Raw genomic sequence first — 17,542 nt, 5'->3', positions numbered from 1 at the left:
CCTGAGTTGTTCCACTGGTCCCATGTGCCAAAGAGCGTGAAGGGTTGGGATCTTACAGAGTCCCACTGATGGGCTAAGCAACTTGCAGAATTAAGTCTTAAAGGGACTGGGGAGGTGAAGTGAGGGGATTCATTTTTATTGATAATTGTCAATATGTTAGGCCTGGATCCTGCAAGCTGCTCCAAGCAGATGGACCCCTATGCCTTCATGAAGCCTCACTGAAGTTAATGGGCCTTCACATGCACAAAGATCCCCCCCATGCAGATTAGTTTGCAGGATCAGGGCCTTACCTTGGAAATTATTGTTCATATACAGAGAACATGTGTCCAAAGACCTGATGAGAGGTACATATTTGATAAAGATAACATACTGTAAATAAGAATGAACAGACATTTCTCCAAAGATGATCACATAGGAAATCTTTCAAATGTGGAAGAGTATATTCTATTTGTTCTTTAATTATAGAGTTTGGGCTGATGAACCTACTGCAGCTGATAACAAAACTCTCACTGATTCTAATGAACCAGGAAAGGGCTCATGGGGCCTGTTTTTCCACAGTCTTCCACCTTGTGGAATCATTTACACCCATGCAAAATGGGTGAAAATCCTGCAAACACATATGAGTAATTCTACCATGTGAATTGTCCCAATGGATTCAGTGGAATTACTCACATGAATAAAGATACTCATGTTCAAGTTTGGGGGATCAGGCCCTGAGTTTGGGAGTGTTTTATCACCACTTTACACAGATGTGAGTAACTACATAAAGGGTGGATTCAGAAGGAGCAGAGATTGGCCAACATTGGGTGGGATTTTCAAAAACATCCAAACTGTCAGGCAGTGAAGACTCATGCCTGTTGTTCCATGGCATCAGGGAAAAAATCAGAAATGTTGTCAGCTGAGCAAGTAAGATTCAGAAGGACATACTACAGAATTAAAAATATATATATATTGCATGTACCTTATGCAATGTCTAGTAAATTTTAATGTTATGCCCCAAAGATCTGTAGTTCCTATTTAACAGAAGCTGTAACATAATCATAATGCAAACAATCTCTTATTACTAAATTAACATGAAGCTTGTGACACACACATATACACACAGCTCTTGTTTCTTTCCTTTAATGACTGACTGAACAAATTGGCCCACCTTTCCCAGGACACAGCATACTTGTCTTGTTCTATTCTTGCATGAAAGCTGATCATTTCCAGCCAGGAACCATTCCAATGTTCTCAATATTTCTGTGGTGCTCTAATTTATTTGCCACATTCAGTACTCCAGGACCAGGAGTAAGATATGGTGAAATAATGGTTTGTGAAATTGTGAAAAATGGTTTGTGAAATTTAAACCTTGTGAAATTGGTTTAAAGGGGCACAGTCAAATTGAAAGTTAACTCCTTCCCTTTCCTCCCAAAAAATGAGAGTTAAAAAGAATACCAGGTACTACACCTGTCTCTGAATCCCCTTACACTTTGGGTGGTTTTACAATAACATTTTTCTATTTTCAAAAATGTTTTTTTCTTCCCTGGTTCTATGCAAAATACTCACACAAGCAATAAGGGAAACTAATTGGCTGTACAGCAGAAATAGTGAAATTCACTCGACAAAAAGTGCTGTCAAATACACAAAGCAAACAAACTGAAAAGTATAGAGAGAATTCACCCCTCCTGCCCCTTCTCTGATCTGTTCCACTTGTAGTGATCTTAATATTACAACAGCAGGTAAAGAAAACAGAGATAGAAGGGTAATTTTTAAGTTAATGCTGTCCCTTTAAAACAAAACTCTTTACCATACCTTTTCACCTTGCTGATACTGTGATTCTTGAAAGTACATAAGGATTTTTCTCCTGATCCAGCAAATGTTTATGAACATGCTTATGCTTATCTACATGCTTAACTTTAAGCACATAAATAGTCTCAGCAAAGTCAATGGGTTGAATCCTGGCTCCTTTGAGTTTTACCATTGAATTCAATTGGGCCAGAATTTATCCCAGACACTACTCGTTTTATTTGAAGCGTTTGCAGGATTGTGGGCTAAATCCTAACACAGTTACACTCTTCTCCCGGTAAGGAATTCAGCAGTTTGTATGCTACTTGTGATTAAAAAAACCCATGAACATTTATAGATTTTTACAATATTTTGATGCAAGGATACTAGACGGGTCAGAATGAGGGGAAACCTGCAGTTAAAAAAACAGAAAATATGACTCAATGCGCAAAAGTACCCTGGTCACTTCTGGTTGACACATATTTCTGCCAATCAAATAAGTCTGTAACCTAGAGCATCCTCATTTATGTACATGATTGTGTGTGACATTGTTCACTGGCTTTGCCACAGACCAGTGTGGCTGGCTAGCTTGGTTTGGTTTAGACCCATAGTGAGACGAGAAGACTTTTTTCGTTGTTGGCGGTGAAAGGATAGTGAACAGAGTAGGTACTGAAGCCCTGTTATATGTCTATATAGAGAAGCTGAATATTGTCCTAAAGTTCAAGGAACATTTGAAGCTCACTGAGCAAATCCTTTTCTTCTAAACTATGCTAACCAAATGTCTCATTTCTTATTACACATGAAAGCATAGAATCATAGAATTGTAGGACTGGAAGGGACCCTGAGAGGTCTTCTAGTTCAGTCCCCTGCACTCAAGGCAGGACCCTAGACCAGCATTCTCTACCAGAGGTCTGGGGCCCTCTGGGAAGCCAAGAGTAGGTTTCAGGGGGGTCCGCCAAGCAGGGCCAGTGTTAGACTCGCTGGGGCCCAGGGCGGAAAGCCAAAGTCCCATCATGTGGGGCAGAAGCCCGGGCCCCTGAGGCCCACCACCCAGGGGCTGAAGCCAAAGCCGAAGCCTGAGCAACTTAGCTTTGTGGGACGCCTTGTGGCGTCAGGCCCCAGGCAATTGCCCTGCTTGCTACCCCCTAATGCCAGCCCTGGATTTCATATGCAGAAAAACATTTGTTGTGGCACAGGTGGGCTGTGGAGTTTTTATAGCATGTTGAGGGGGCCTCAGAAAGAAAAAGATTGAGACCCCCTGCTCTAGACCATCCCTGACAGGTGTTTGTCTAACCTGCTCTTAAAAACTTCCAGTGATGGAGAATCCACAACCTCCCTAGGCAATTTTTTCTGGTTAAAGCAGATCAATTATTTCAAAATTGAAGTTTCAGATAAAAGCAATAGTCTATATGAAGGTAATCAACATGCCAAGGCCCGACCCTGCAATCAGTTCTGCATGGGAGCAAAGATCTGCTCATAAAGATTAGAAAAATCTGACAGGGCCTTACGAAAGAACATTAACAGAGATCCAGACTTTTTCCAAGTTTTGGGGATAATCAGATTTGGGTATTTCATAATGATAGGAACCAGCTACAAAACTTGGTCAGGGGAGTTTGGATCTGATCTTTTGGTCCACATCCAGTTGTCCTAAGAGCACCCCTTACATCAATTTTTAATTTGATTCTAAAAATATGATTGTGTGACTAGAAGATTGATTAAATCCAGCTTTTAATGTTATTTTAGTCAGTGTTGTTATTTTGTGTGAACAACGTTCTTGTGAAATACAGCAGAAAGTTAGGAGGGAATCTTTCACAGGGACTGTATGGCTTTGGAAACTGACAGTTGGCTATTGCACCCTTTACTTGTAGGTCACCAGTTGAAAACTAGCTCAGCTTGGTAATAAACAAAGTTATGGTTCTTTGGCAACTTATGTGAAATGAGTTTGTGGTCTCAGTCTGGCTCCTGGTGGCCAAATATCCGCAGCACAAGTCCACCCGCTTTACCAACTAGCAGAGGCTTGAGGTACAGCACTGTTACTTGAGCTCTGCCGCATGAGCTCTCTAAGATAGTCTTTATGGCTATGATTACAGACATTTCACAAACATTTATTTTACTTGGGGCCACGTGATTCGCTCTCTGCTCAGGCAACATTCCCCTGACTTCAAAAGGGCAGGATAAGCAAAGGCTAAGCACAAATAGAAACTTTGTTCATATTGTGTGGGGAACATATTTCAGCTTAGTGATCATTTGCGCTGGAAAAGGGGGAAGGAATATTGAAGCTGATAACATTCAGTCCTAAGTAGTATTTGTTGGAGGATCTCAGCACTGCTTGTAATTTAGAGAGTCAACATTGCTACCCACCAGAAGCCTGATTCTGCATTCCTTGTACAAAACTCCTACAGGGCTGATTCTCCACTCCAAGATACTGGTGTAACAGAGTGGAGAATCAAGTCTTTAACCATCATTTGCGTGTGCAAGGAAAACAGTATCAGAGCACAGAAGGACATATTTCTAGCAGTTAAAATTTTAAAAACATAATGCACAATTTAAATTGATAACTTTAAAAAAGTTACATGCCTAAATGTTAGAAACCTTCCTGTTCGCATTTCATGCTGAATTAATTCTCCTTCCATGATGATGCATTAATAAACAGATCTGAAACCTTACTAAGGTGTGACCCCCCGCCACCACCACATACTCCCCTTTTGTAACCTAGAAAAACAGCCTCTACATTGACTGTCAGCCCAGTTACCATCTATCCATAACCAATAAAAAGGATAATTGCCCAAAGCAGTAGCTGAGACCTCTGCAGTACTATAAAGGAGTTCTTTGGTACTATTTCCCTTTCCACAGAAAGGACCATTTTGCATGTTAGAGGGAGCTCGTCTAGTAGTTAGAGTAGTGGATTGGAACTCCTGACTGTGACCTCGGTCAAGAATCATAACCTTTTGGTGCCACAGTTTACACATCTGTAAAATGGGTCCAGCAATACTTACATACAGGGGTAAGCTAATACCTACATGGCAGGAGAGTTGTGATGATTTGTTGAAAAAGCCTTTGAGCTGCTTAGTGGCAAGGCACTGTAAAAATGCAGTATCCCATTTTACCATTGCATAAGCAAAAATGATGTGGCAAGTAAGTACTGGTAGCATTCAGAAGTCCATTCATTCTCCAGATCTCTCTCTGACATTGGTTTAAAGTTGGTTGAGTGTGCTATAGAAGGGCTTTTGTCCTAGCTCTGTATTTGTTTGACTTCTTTGTAAGATTTATTAAGTGAAGGATTTAGTCTGTGTAACTTTCCTCTTCCCCTTTTTTTTTTCTTGGAGTAAGTCATTGAGAAGGTTTTATAAAGTGTGCTTTGACTTTCAGTTAAACAAAGTGAAATCCTGGCTGCAGTGAAGTCAATGGGAGTTTTGCCACTGGCTGGGATTTCATCCACACTCTTTATCTGAAGCATTATCTTACTGAAGTAAATATTTAAGCCCTTTTTTTTCCAACATGTAATATGTGCTTGCCAAATAGTGATGGCGCTAATGTCAGGACAGCCTATTTTGGTGAATTCTTCCTCATATTTGTTGTATGGATTTGACTATGTCATCATTTGAAAACCTGTAGTTTGTGTTGTAAAAAGCCTTATTATGGACCACCTTGATGTTCTTATCAATAGATCCTAGAGAGACCAAAAACCTTAAACCTCTTCAAACTTCAGAGTCAGATACCCAGATCTGAATCCACCCCATTCATGCCGTGCTTCTTTAGGCCAAAATTTTATGAGCCCAGTTTGTGAGGGTTCAGTGTCATTGCATCTGAACGCAGCAGCTCTGTATCCGTTCCTTGCAACCTTAGCCCCTCTCCACTGAATAACTTTTAAAAATGAAAAAAAAAACAAACAAAAAAAAACCCCACAGTGATCAAAATTATAGTCATAAATGAAACTCAGGACTGAAGAAATGAGATAAACATCCAGGAACAAACACTGAAAAAGACGCCTTCTAACAGACAATAAGAGTTGCACCAATGTGGGGGTGGGGGAATTTTCTCCCATTGTCTAAAACTGGAACAATGCCTGGCGTAATAACTGCAACAATTTCACAAGGAGTCAGAGAGGATCAGTAATGCCACAGCAATTCCATACTTTCACCCGCAGCTGTGCAGTTATTTAATCAGCTTCCTACCATCCTATACGAATAAAAGGCAGGCCAAGATTCCACATTTGTCCTGCCTGCGGGACCCTAGCTTAGGTTTTCCATTACCCTAGTGCATTTTGGGGTGTCACCAAATACTGTACGAGGCGGTGTGGTTAGCAGGACCAGAATTTAGGTTTTGGAGTCTGCTGCTGCTGAATGGGGATGGGCAGGCAGCTCGCTCTGCTGAAGATGATTTCTAGGCATTAAGCTGGAGAGGGGGCCATATCTTGTGACACCCCTCAAACAAGTTTTAAGATGGGAGAATGGACTAGACTGTTGTCCTAAGTGACCCCACATGGAGGCCAACTGGTCAGGCCTGAAGACATCAGGGAGGATGAGGTAGAGGTTGCAGTGCATCTTGCTTGTCCCTCTTTTCTGCCCAGAAGAAAAGTCTCCGAGGTGCCGGGAGATTTGAGGGAAAGGGACATCCTGGCTCACAAATTCACACAGAAACCAGCTGACTTTCACTGCTTTAGCATTTGTTTGAAACTCAAATAACTTGGAAATGAGGTTGAAATTCTACATCAACTAGAATGGAAAAAAGTGCATCAGATCCCCCTGCAAGTTGAAACCAATTAGTTTTGCTCAGCTCTTGCCACAAGACAATGAGATTTCCACAAGCGTCCTAGGTACCAGTAAAGCAAGCATTGTTTTTAGCTGTGGTTTTGGCTTAAGATACCAAGGGAGTTTAGGTTAGCTCTTTGCTATGACAGCACTCGACGTGCCTGCTACAGGCCAGGCAATATGTTTTAAACGTTCTGTCACCCTGACATATGGGCAGTATGAGATCATTACAGTCGTAAATGGCTGAGACTTCTCCAGCATGCTTTCTCCCTTCTACAAAATGTGTGACCTCAAGGGATTACATTTTCTGCCACTTAATCTCAAAGGAAGGGGTCAATAAAAAGATCCACAGAGCGACTGGGAGAAGCAAGTGAATTAAACTGAAAGCTGAATCTGTGACACCAATTATAAGCTGCCTCTCGCTAGGAAAACATATGTAACACTAACTAATCATATAGGAGCTCTTATAAAGACATGGCTAAAGAGGGCCAGATCATGCAACATACCAAGTGCCCTCCATCCTTCTTGACTTCACTGAGATTTGGGGACCCTCAGCACTACACAGGATCAGGCCTAAGCCCCCTGATTCACTGGGGTCTTTCCTCAGTGGTAGGGGAGTTTCCATTCATTGGGATTGAATCAGTGCAGTTTACTTCCCTCTTTAGTAACAGATTGTGCAAGTTCCTGCCCAGTCTGGGATCTAGAATTTCCATATAATGCATCTGTGACACTGAGTTCAGCAGTTAAAGGGCACCAAGTGACTGAAAATCTGATTGTGTCCTCATGAGCAGAAAATACTGCACATGGGGGCCCTTGGAAAAGAATGAATGAGGTTTGAGAACAAATGAATAAGGTACAAAATGGCATCACTTTTGGGACCAATTCAGACACACCCATACATGAGCGGCTGGACCAGCAGCTGGAGCTATATGCATAGTCAAATTCCGATCTCAGTGCAGATATTTCAGATACAAAATGGACCACGATACAAAATGGACATAACTCAGCACTGCCTCACGCCTTGTGAAATCACAATTGATTTCAATAGGAAACCTGTAGGGACTTAAATGTGTGTAGCTCAGCACTAGTGCAGTCCTGAGATTTTTATATAAAACGCTAAAAGCTGAAGAAGGGAACTTTCATTCTGAAAGCAGGTATTTTAAAACATATGACCGCAGAAGCTTAAGCGCTCAAGCTAACAGCCCACTTTCCTGGCATAAATGGGATGTGGTTGGTTCCAGAGGGTGAAATTCTGGCCCCTCTGAAGTCAATTGGCATTTTGCCATTGACTTCAATAGGACTGAGATTTCACTGGTCCCAGAGTCTTTAACGTGGGAACTTGTTTTTCTCTTTGGCCCACCAGACCAAAGATCAGGTGACACATTGCAAGTTGTACCTATTGTACCAGCATATCTCAGTGGAAGTAGTGGTGGGAGCAAGGGACTGGTTAAAGGATTACCTGGAGAGGATGGAGAAGTTGGAGAAAGCAGGGATGGGAAATGCTTTCTGGGGGGGACCTTATTTTCCTTTGCCCAGATTTACATTTATATCCCTTGCAGGAACATACATTATAATTTTATTGAAATTCTGATTTAGGTAGCAACATTGTCCACCACCTAGACTTTTAAACAGGTGCAGTTAATAAATGCAAATAAATAAAAATGTATATTTGTCAGTTGCATAAGAAGTATGTGCGAAGCCAATCCATCACTAAAGTAGGAACCATGACCGTTTCCAATGGCAAGTGACCACGGTCCGGAACAGCATATGGGCTGCTGCACACAGAGAGGCAGGGTCACTGAGTTGTTTATAGAAGGCATCCTGGTTCAAACAGAGGACATTGTCAGCATCACGGAACACAAGCAGCTGGCCGTGGCACACAGCCATGCTTAAACAGCGTTCTCTCTCTTTGATAATGCTCTGGAGCGGTCTAAATCAAAGACCCGTTTCAGACTAAATGATTTTTGTTACACATTTTTGCTGACTTACGGAGGAATGTTATTTCAAACAGTGACAGGCCCAAGTTGCAATGTTTGGGTGTGTATAGCCAAATTTTCCAAAGGCCAACCTGACCTGGATTCTGGAAACGTTAATAGAACCTTTCTTAAGGGACTTTGTACAACTGAGATATAAGAATACAACTTCTGAATGGATACATAAAAGGATAATTAAAAAAATTAATCACAATTAATCACTATGTTAATCAATAATAGAATACCATTTATTTAAATAATTTTGGATTTTTTTTACATTTTCAAATATACTGATTTCAATTACAACACAGAATACAAAGTATACAGTGCTCACTTTACATTAATTTTGGACTACAAATATTTGTACGGTAAAAACAAAAGAAATTGTATTTTTCAATTCACCTAATACAAGTACTGTAGTGCAATCTCTTTATCATGAAAGTTGAACTTACAAATGTAGAATTATGTAAAAAAAATAACTGCATTCAAAAATAAAACAACGTAAAACTTTAGAGCCTACACGTCCACTCAGTCCTACTTCAGCCAATCACTCAGACAAACAAGTTTGGTTATAATTTGCAGGAGATAATGCTGCCAGCTTCTTGTTTACAACGTCACCTGAAAGTGAGAACAGGCGTTCGCATGCGCTATTGTAGCCAGAGTCACAAGATATTTACGTGCCAGATGCGCTAAAGATTCATATGTCCCTTCATGCTTCAATCACCATTCTAGGGGACATGCGTCCATGCTGATGTCGGGTTCTGCTAGATAATGATCCAAAGCAGAGCAGACCGATGCATGTTCGTTTTCATCATCTGAGTCAGATGCCACCAGCAGAAGACTGATTTTCTTTTTTTTGTGGTTTGGGTTCTGTAGTTTCCGCATCTGAGTGTTTCTCTTTTAATACTCCTGAAAGCATGCTCCACTCCTCATCCCTCTCAGATTTTGAACAGCTCTTCAGATTCTTAAACTTTGGGTGGAGTGCTGTAGCTATTTTTAGAAATCTCACATTGTTACCTTCTTTGTGTTTTGTCAAATCTGCAGCGAAAGTGTTCTTACAACGAACATTTGCTGGGTCATCATCCGAGACTGCTGTAACATGAAATATATGGCAGAATGCGGGTATAACTGAGCTGGAGACATACAATTCTCTCCCCAAGGAGTTCAGTCACAAATTTAATTAATGCATTTTTTTTTAAATGAGCATCATCAGCATGGAAGCATGTCCTTTGGAACGGTGGCAGAAGCATGAAGGGGCATACGAATGTTTAGCATATCTGGCATGTAAATACCTTGTAATGCCGGCTATAAAAGTCCCATGCGAACACCTGTTCTCACTTTCTGGTGACATTGTAAATAAGAAGTGGGCAGCATTATCTCCTGTAAATGTAAACAAACTTGCTTGGCTTAGCGATTGGCTGAACAAGTAGTAGAACTGAGTGGACTTGTAGGCTCTAAAGTTTTATATTGTTTTGTTTTTGAGTGTGGTTATGTAACAAAAAATGACATTTGTAAGTTACACTTTCAAGATAAAGAGATTGCACTACAGTACTTGTATAAGGTGAATTGAAAAAAACTGTTTGTTTTTAACAGTGCAAATATTTGTAATCAGAAATATAGAGTGAACACTGTACACTTTGTATTGTGTGTTGTAATAGAAATCAATATATTTGAAAATGTAGAAAAACATCCAAAAATATTTAATAAATTTCAATGGGTATTCTATTGTTTAACTGTGTGATTAAAACTGTGATTTATCACAATTGTTTTTTTTTTGAGGTAATTGCATGAGTTAATTATGATTAATCGACAGCCCTAATAAATACTACACTACTTCGAGTTCATTTTTGCAGGTGGGTCTGCGCCAGTCCTGGAATTAATGGAGCTGTGCAGTAACGGTCTGCTCTAAAGCCCAGTGAAGTCAATGAAAAGACTAGATAAGTTCATGGAGGATAGGTCCATCAACGGCTATTAACCAGGACGGGCAGGGCTGGTGTCCCTGGCCTCTGTTTGCCAGAAGCTGGGAATGAGCAACTGGGGATGGATCACATGGCGATTACCTGTTCTGTTCATTCCCTCTGGGGCACCTGGCACTGGCCACTGTCAGAAGAGTGGCCAGTGCTATGTTTGCAGGAGAAGCTCAGGAGGTTGGTTAATTCACACCTACTGCCTCTCATGGTGGGGGAGGGGCAGGCTGGAGTAATTAAGTTGACAGGAGAGAGCTCTCCCGTCGGCTTAGAGCGGTTACACAGAGAGCTTACAGCAGCTAGTGCAGCTGCACTAGTGTAAGCTCTCTAGCGTAGCGATAGCCTGAGTTTCCCAGACCTAAAGAAGAGTTCTGTGCAGCTGGCCCAATAAAAGATATTATCTTACCCCCCTTGTCTCTCTAATATCCTGGGACCAACACAGCTGTAACACTACATGCTACAGCATGGGAAGCAGGGGCTAGCCACTCTTCTGGACCATCTGGGGATAAACTCTCAACACACAGGACCCTTGTTAGCTTCGTGCTTTGCCATGTGGCCGTACTAGCTCTTAAAATGAGTTGTGTCTTTTGGGATGCTGTCCACATGGAAAAAAGCAGCTGTTTCATTGTAAACGAGGCCACTTACGCCATTTTCACTGACAAGGGGGACAAATGTCATCCCTATTATGACTTTGTTGACCTCAGGGATGAATTTGGGCCCTGGTTTGTAAAATGGGTTGTTGCACTGAAACAGGATTAAATGAAAATGTAAATCAGCTGAATGTTGTATACCCTTAGAGGGTGAGCTGTTCAAACTGCAGCTGTTCAAAACAAGAATACAGCAATTGGCTGTTACTCCGGTGAAAGCTCAGATAATCCATGTATGTTGCAACATATACAGTACACTGAACATTGGAAAGTGGTATTTTCTAGAAAGGGGAGAATAAGGGAAAACTCAGTGAATCAGAAGATAAGTTTATACTAGCCTTCAAAACAAAAGACAAAACAAAAAGTCCAGTGGCAGACACTCAGTCCACAAGTTTCTAGCACTGTATCAAAAAGCGTAACAGCCTTGTTTGAATGAATCTCCGAGAGAACACAAATTAGCCTTTGAGGCTGCAGAACTGTTCTGAATGCAAAGTTTGGGGGGGAGGATGGGGAGGGAAATCAACACCAACTTTTTCAAGTACAATTGTAGATTAGGTGAGCTGTGTGAACTGAGGGAAACGTACTGCTGCTAAATATGTAAGATACGTCGGCCAGAGTGTGATTTACTTTATTAGTATGGGACGCATTAACTACTACAAAATTTAGTTTTCATAGACTGAGGCTTAATGTATCTGCCACAGCAAAACATTTCAGAACACGGTAAATACCTGTACCGTAGCCAACATATTTGAATGATTTCAGAAGTGAGCAATACAAATTCTCTGATTTCCTGTTCTATATACATGTGTCCTCCTATTCTATTTTGAAAATGAAAAGGATCTTTGTAAAAATAACTGGAAAGATAATCAACACAAGAGCTTAGTACCCTCTGCTGGTCCCTGTTCACAATGCAGGAGAAGTGTTGTCCATAAAGGACTATTAATGCTGGTTGAATTTCATGGAGTTGTTTTGCAGCCGAGTGGTATGATCTTGTAAGCCTATTTTGCCCTGAATTACCAAGAAATGCTTTTATCTTTTTTACTTAAGAAGTAGCATCCTCCTTAAAACCTGGTATGTTCTTCATCACCTACTCAAAGCACAAGCATGAGAATGACTCCCTAGCCTAGTGGTTGGAGCACTCAACAAGGATGAGAGAGACTCAGGATACAGTTCCCACACTCCAATGATTCTTTCCTTATTTATCCACAGTGCAACAGCTTCAACTGAGACTGAGGGACTTCTTACATCAGAATACCCCATCTCCCAGTGGTTAGAGCACTCACCTGAGAGGTGGCAGATCCCTGTTCAAATCCCTTCTCCCCCTAGGTGGAGGGAAGACTTGAACTGGGGATCTCAGATGAGTACCTTAACCCATGGACTAAAAGTTATGAGGGAAGTCCACCTCCCCCTCATCCGCAAAAAGAACAGGACTTGTGGCACCTTAGAGATTAACAAATTTATTAGAGCATAAGCTTTTGTGAGCTACAGCTCACTTCATCGGATGCATAGAACGGAACATATAGTAAGATACATATACACACACACCCCCACCCACACACACATACAGATAAGTTGGAAGTTGCCATACAAACTGTGAGAGGCTAAAAGAAAAGGAGTACTTGTGGCACCTTAGAGACTAACAAATTTATTTGAACATAAGCTTTCGTGAGCCTGTGGCCACTCAGTAAAAGATTTAAGGGTGGCAATTTTGCAACAGAAAATCTTCAAAAACAGACTCCAAGGAGAAACTGCTGAGCTTGAATTAATATGTAAACTAGATACCATTCACTTGGGTTTGAATAGAGACTGGGAGTGGCTCGGTCATTACACATATCGAATCTATTTCCTTAAGCTAAGTATCTGATGAGGTTCAACAAGGACAAGTGCAGAGTCCTGCACTTAGGACGGAAGAACCCCATGCACAGCTACAGACTAGGGACTGAATGGCTCGGCAGCAGTTCTCCAGAAAAGGACTTAGGGGTTACAGTGGACAAGAAGCTGGATATGAGTCAACAGTGTGCCCTTGTTGCCAAGAAGGCCAATGGCATTTTGGGATGCATAAGTAGGGGCATTGCCAGCAGATCGAGGGACGTGATTATTCCCCTCTATTCGACACTGGTGAGGCCTCATCTGAAGTACTGTGTCCAGTTTTGGGCCCCACACTACAAGAAGGATGTGGAAAAATTGGGAAGAGTCCAGCGGAGGGCAACAAAAATGATTAGGGGACTGGGACACGTGACTTATGAGGAGAGGCTGAGGGAACTGGGGATGTTTAGTCTATGGAAGAGAAGAATGAGGGGGGATTTGATAGCTGCTTTCAACTACCTGAAAGGGGGTTCCAAAGAGCATGTCTATACTATTCCCAGTGGTAGCAGATGACAGAACAAGGAGTAATGGTCTCAAGTTGCAGTGGGGGAGGATTAGGTTGGATATTAGGAAAAACTTTTTCACTAGGAGGGTGGTGAAACACTGGAATGCGTTACCTAGGGAGGTGGTGGAATCTCCTTCCTTAGAAGTTTTTAAGGTCAGGCTTGACAAAGCCCTGGCTGGGATGATTTAATTGGGGATTGGTCCTGCTTTGAGCAGGGGGTTGGACTAGATGACCTCCAGAGGTCCCGTCCAACCCTGATATTCTATGATTCACACCTTCTTGTCAACTGTCTAAATGGGCCAACTTGATTATCACTAAAAAAGTTTTTTTTCTTCTGCTGATAATAGCTCATCTTAACTAATTAGCCTCTCACAGTTTGTATGGTAAATTCCAACTTATCTGTATGTGTATCTATCTATCTTACTAGATGTTCCATTCTATGCATCCGACAAAGTGAGCTGTAGCTCACGAAAGCTTATGCTCTAATAAATTTTTTAGTCTCTAAGGTGCCCAAGTACTCCTGTTCTTTTTGCAATTATTCTCAGAGGCCAGTCATAATGCACAGTAACAGTAAAGGAATCACGAAAGCGGATTTTTGTAAAAAGCTTGGTGTTGGTATCATCCTGATTACCTTGGAGGTTGATGTTCTTTACTTATCCATGAACAGGTACATATCACAAGGGCAGTGTAAGCGTCCTCACATTGTCCTGCCACTTTAGATAAGCTATTACCAGCAGGACAATGGGGTGGGAGGAGGTATTGTTTCATATTCTCTGTGTGTATATAAAGTCTGCTGCAGTTTCCACCGTATGCATCCGATGAAGTGAGCTGCAGCTCACGAAAGCTCATGCTCAAATAAATTGGTTAGTCTCTAAGGTGCCACAAGTACTCCTTTTCTTTTTGCGAATACAGACTATCATGGCTGTTACTCTGAAACCTGAGGACTAAGAGTAGATTAGCCTTCATACCCATGCAATCCTTTAGGTGTCTTCATAGCTGGCCATTTCAAAAAAAGGATTTTTTCCTCTCTTTTATAGATAACTGCCCACTGGGAACTGGAAGGAGATCAGCTCATTTCATACAAGCCAACAAACAGCAACAGGTCTTGGGCACCTGACAATACAGAACACTTTTTGATTTTGATTTTTGTTTTGGAAGGAGGAGTTTTTTAATTTAATTTAGAAATACATGTATCTACACACACAACGAGGGAAAGGAAGCAGTTGTAAAGTATACAGAAAGAAAAGCATATCCTAAGCTTATGCTCAAATAAATTTGTTAGTCTCTAAGGTGCCACAAGTACTCCTTTTCTTTTTGCAGATACAGACTAACATGGCTGCTAATCTGAATCCTAAGCTGATGTTATTGTACTTAGCCCTTGCTGTATTTAATGTTAAATTTGAAAATTACATTGATTTATAAACCTTCATTATCACCACCAAATACACATTCTTTTTATGTTTTATTGAAAAGAAATGCTAAAAAAAAATATCAGAACTTGTCTTCTGGAAAAGTAAATGCAATGAAGTCCAAGGGCTGTGTGGATCTCAGAGCGAATATTATTCAGAGAGTTCTGTTCCTTTCCTGTTTTGTTTTTTATAATGTATTTTTATCTTCTTTTTAAACTACCAGAAATATTTGAATGAAAATAGGATCTGCTTTCTGCTTCATCTTACTTCAGCTCCTCTTTTCTTTCTCAGAATGCTGTTTGTGACCTCCCCACTATACTGTATATGAATGAGGACTGTCTCCGGGAAATGCTCCATGCTCAGACCTCCCCACAGACTTAAATGGAAATGCCATTCAAAGGGCACATCTATACTTACCTCTGGAGCAATCTATCCAGCGGGGGTCGATTTATTGCGTCTAGTGAAGACATGATAAATCAACTGCCGAGCGCTCTGCTGTCGATTTCGGTACACCAGCGTGAGTAGCGTACGCGGAGTTGACAGGGGAACGTTGGCAGTTGACCTACCGCAGTGAAGACACTGTGGTAAGTAGCTCAAAGTACATAGACTTCAGCTAAGCTATTTTCGTAGCTGAAGTTGTGTAACTTAGACCGGTTTAGCTAGCCACCCCCCACCCTAGTGTAGACCAGGCCAAAGAGTGCTTCAGAGATTCTGGCTGGCAAATCTAGCTCTTGATTTCACTTCAGATGAATTAGATCATGTGGCCTCTTGGGGTCTCTATTGTTCCATTAGAAATTGAGCAGAAAACCTTACCTACAGCTAAACACAATAGACAAGTCAACAATCTGTAAGAAAAATATATCTCCAAACAAACAAACAAAGCTATACAAGATCCTTTATATCAGTACCAGCCAGTTTTTCTAGATTGATTAGATAAATCACTTTCCCGTAACAATACAAAAGAAAATCTTCAATTAATTGGCCATATTTTCATGTTAGGTTAAATATTTTAAATTCCAACTGTAAACACTATCATATTAGTAGCATGTAAGGGAATTATATACTGTATTATAAATATATATTATGTAATTTGCTTTCAACATCATATACAATTAATCTTCTATTGTATGACAATACAATACTTATGCCAAAGAGAGCACTTCTCCCATAGGTGTAAGTATTCCACCTCCCCAAGAGGTGTTAGCTATGTCAACAGGAGAACCCCTCCCATTGACATAGTGATGTCTACCCTGGGGGTTAGGTCAGCATAACTATGTCGCTCAGGGGTGTGGATTTTCCACACCTCTGAGAGACTTAATAATACTGACATAAGTTTGTAGTGTAAGCGACACCTTGGAAACAATTTAACGAAGTAGTACATTATTCACATTAATTGGATTATCAAAACATGCCATCTATAAAAGTGTCTGACAACAAAATCTAGACACAAACAGGACCTGATGCAAATCTTTCTGAAATCAATGGAAAGGCTCCCATTTGATCCAGGTGGTACTCCTGAGGGCATTCTGCGCCCAAAAAATAAAAATTCTGCACACAATTTTAGAATTCTGCAAATTTTATTTGCCAAATAAATGTGGAGGCTCCAGCACGGCATTTAGGAGCACAGGCCACTGCCTGCACAGAGGTGGGAGATCACGGTGTAGCTCTCCCCCTCCCCCGGGGGACATGGACTCAGCGGTGAGGCTGCACCCAACCCTGACACAGCACAAGGACCTGGCCTGCCCCAGAAATACCCCAGGGCTCTGCCCCTCTGTGTGAGGAGGCAGGCTCAGCAAGGCAGGATCCAAATGTGGAGAGGCTTAATGTGGGGGATCCAGGTGTGGATTGAGAGGGTTCTGTGTGGGGCAATCTGGGTGCAGGAGACTCAATGGGGGATCTGGGTGAAGTGACTCATAAGGGTGGTCCAGATGCAGGGGGAGTGGGGTTCATTGTGGGGGTTCTGATTGCAGGGGCAGTGAGGCTCGGTGTGAGGGTGTGGGTATGAAGAGGATGCACGGGGGTTGGGTGGATGAGGGAGCAGCTCCCTATACAGAGATCCCTCCCTCTGCAGCTGAGGAGCAATGGGGTGCAGGAAGCAAGGGGGAGGGGATGTTTGCAGAGCTTCCTGCAGCCAGAGGAGAAATTTGGGGGATGGGTCTGACCGGGCCCCAGATGCCATGCAGGTGAAGAAGCAGCCCTGTCCTCTCCAGCCCCGACGAACAGCTGAGCTTGGCGCAGTGTAGAAGCCACCAGCCAGGTCTTTCCCAGTCCCGCCTCCTACCCCACAGTGATTTACTTCTCTGCCGGCTGTCCTGGGCACCCAAAACATACTGCTGGGGAGGGTTGCATGACCGTTCTTGTGGCTTCCCTTTGCTTCCCTGTCAGAAAGTCATTTTTCTGTCAGGAAGCAAAGAAATTGCAGGGGACATAAATTCTGTGCATGTGCAGAGGTGCAGAATTCCCTCAAGAGTAGGGTGGCTTTGGATCATACTGTTAGTCCTCAGAAGAGAGCATACAAATTGAGTGAAATCTATCAAAATGCAAAAGTCCTGGTGCCACAAACCCTTACTACTTAATGGGACTTGTCTGGTAAATAAGAAAGGCTAAGTTTTGCAAGTAAGGACTTGCAGGGATTGGGTCCCAAAAACTTCTCCATA

General features: G+C 41.8%; 1 protein-coding gene across 1 annotated transcript in view; it reads right to left on the bottom strand.

The window, feature by feature from the left end:
* The window catches only part of RNF128 (ring finger protein 128), a 64,762-nt gene that overhangs the window by 46,683 nt on the left and 537 nt on the right, over positions 1–17,542 (bottom strand). The gene's annotated exons all lie outside the window — the stretch shown is intronic.

This window comes from Eretmochelys imbricata, chromosome 9 (assembly GCF_965152235.1).
Source record: "Eretmochelys imbricata isolate rEreImb1 chromosome 9, rEreImb1.hap1, whole genome shotgun sequence".
Classification (NCBI taxonomy): domain Eukaryota; kingdom Metazoa; phylum Chordata; order Testudines; family Cheloniidae; genus Eretmochelys; species Eretmochelys imbricata.
The sequence above is the reverse complement of the archived record's forward strand: the minus strand, read 5'-3'. Positions and strand labels throughout refer to the sequence as shown.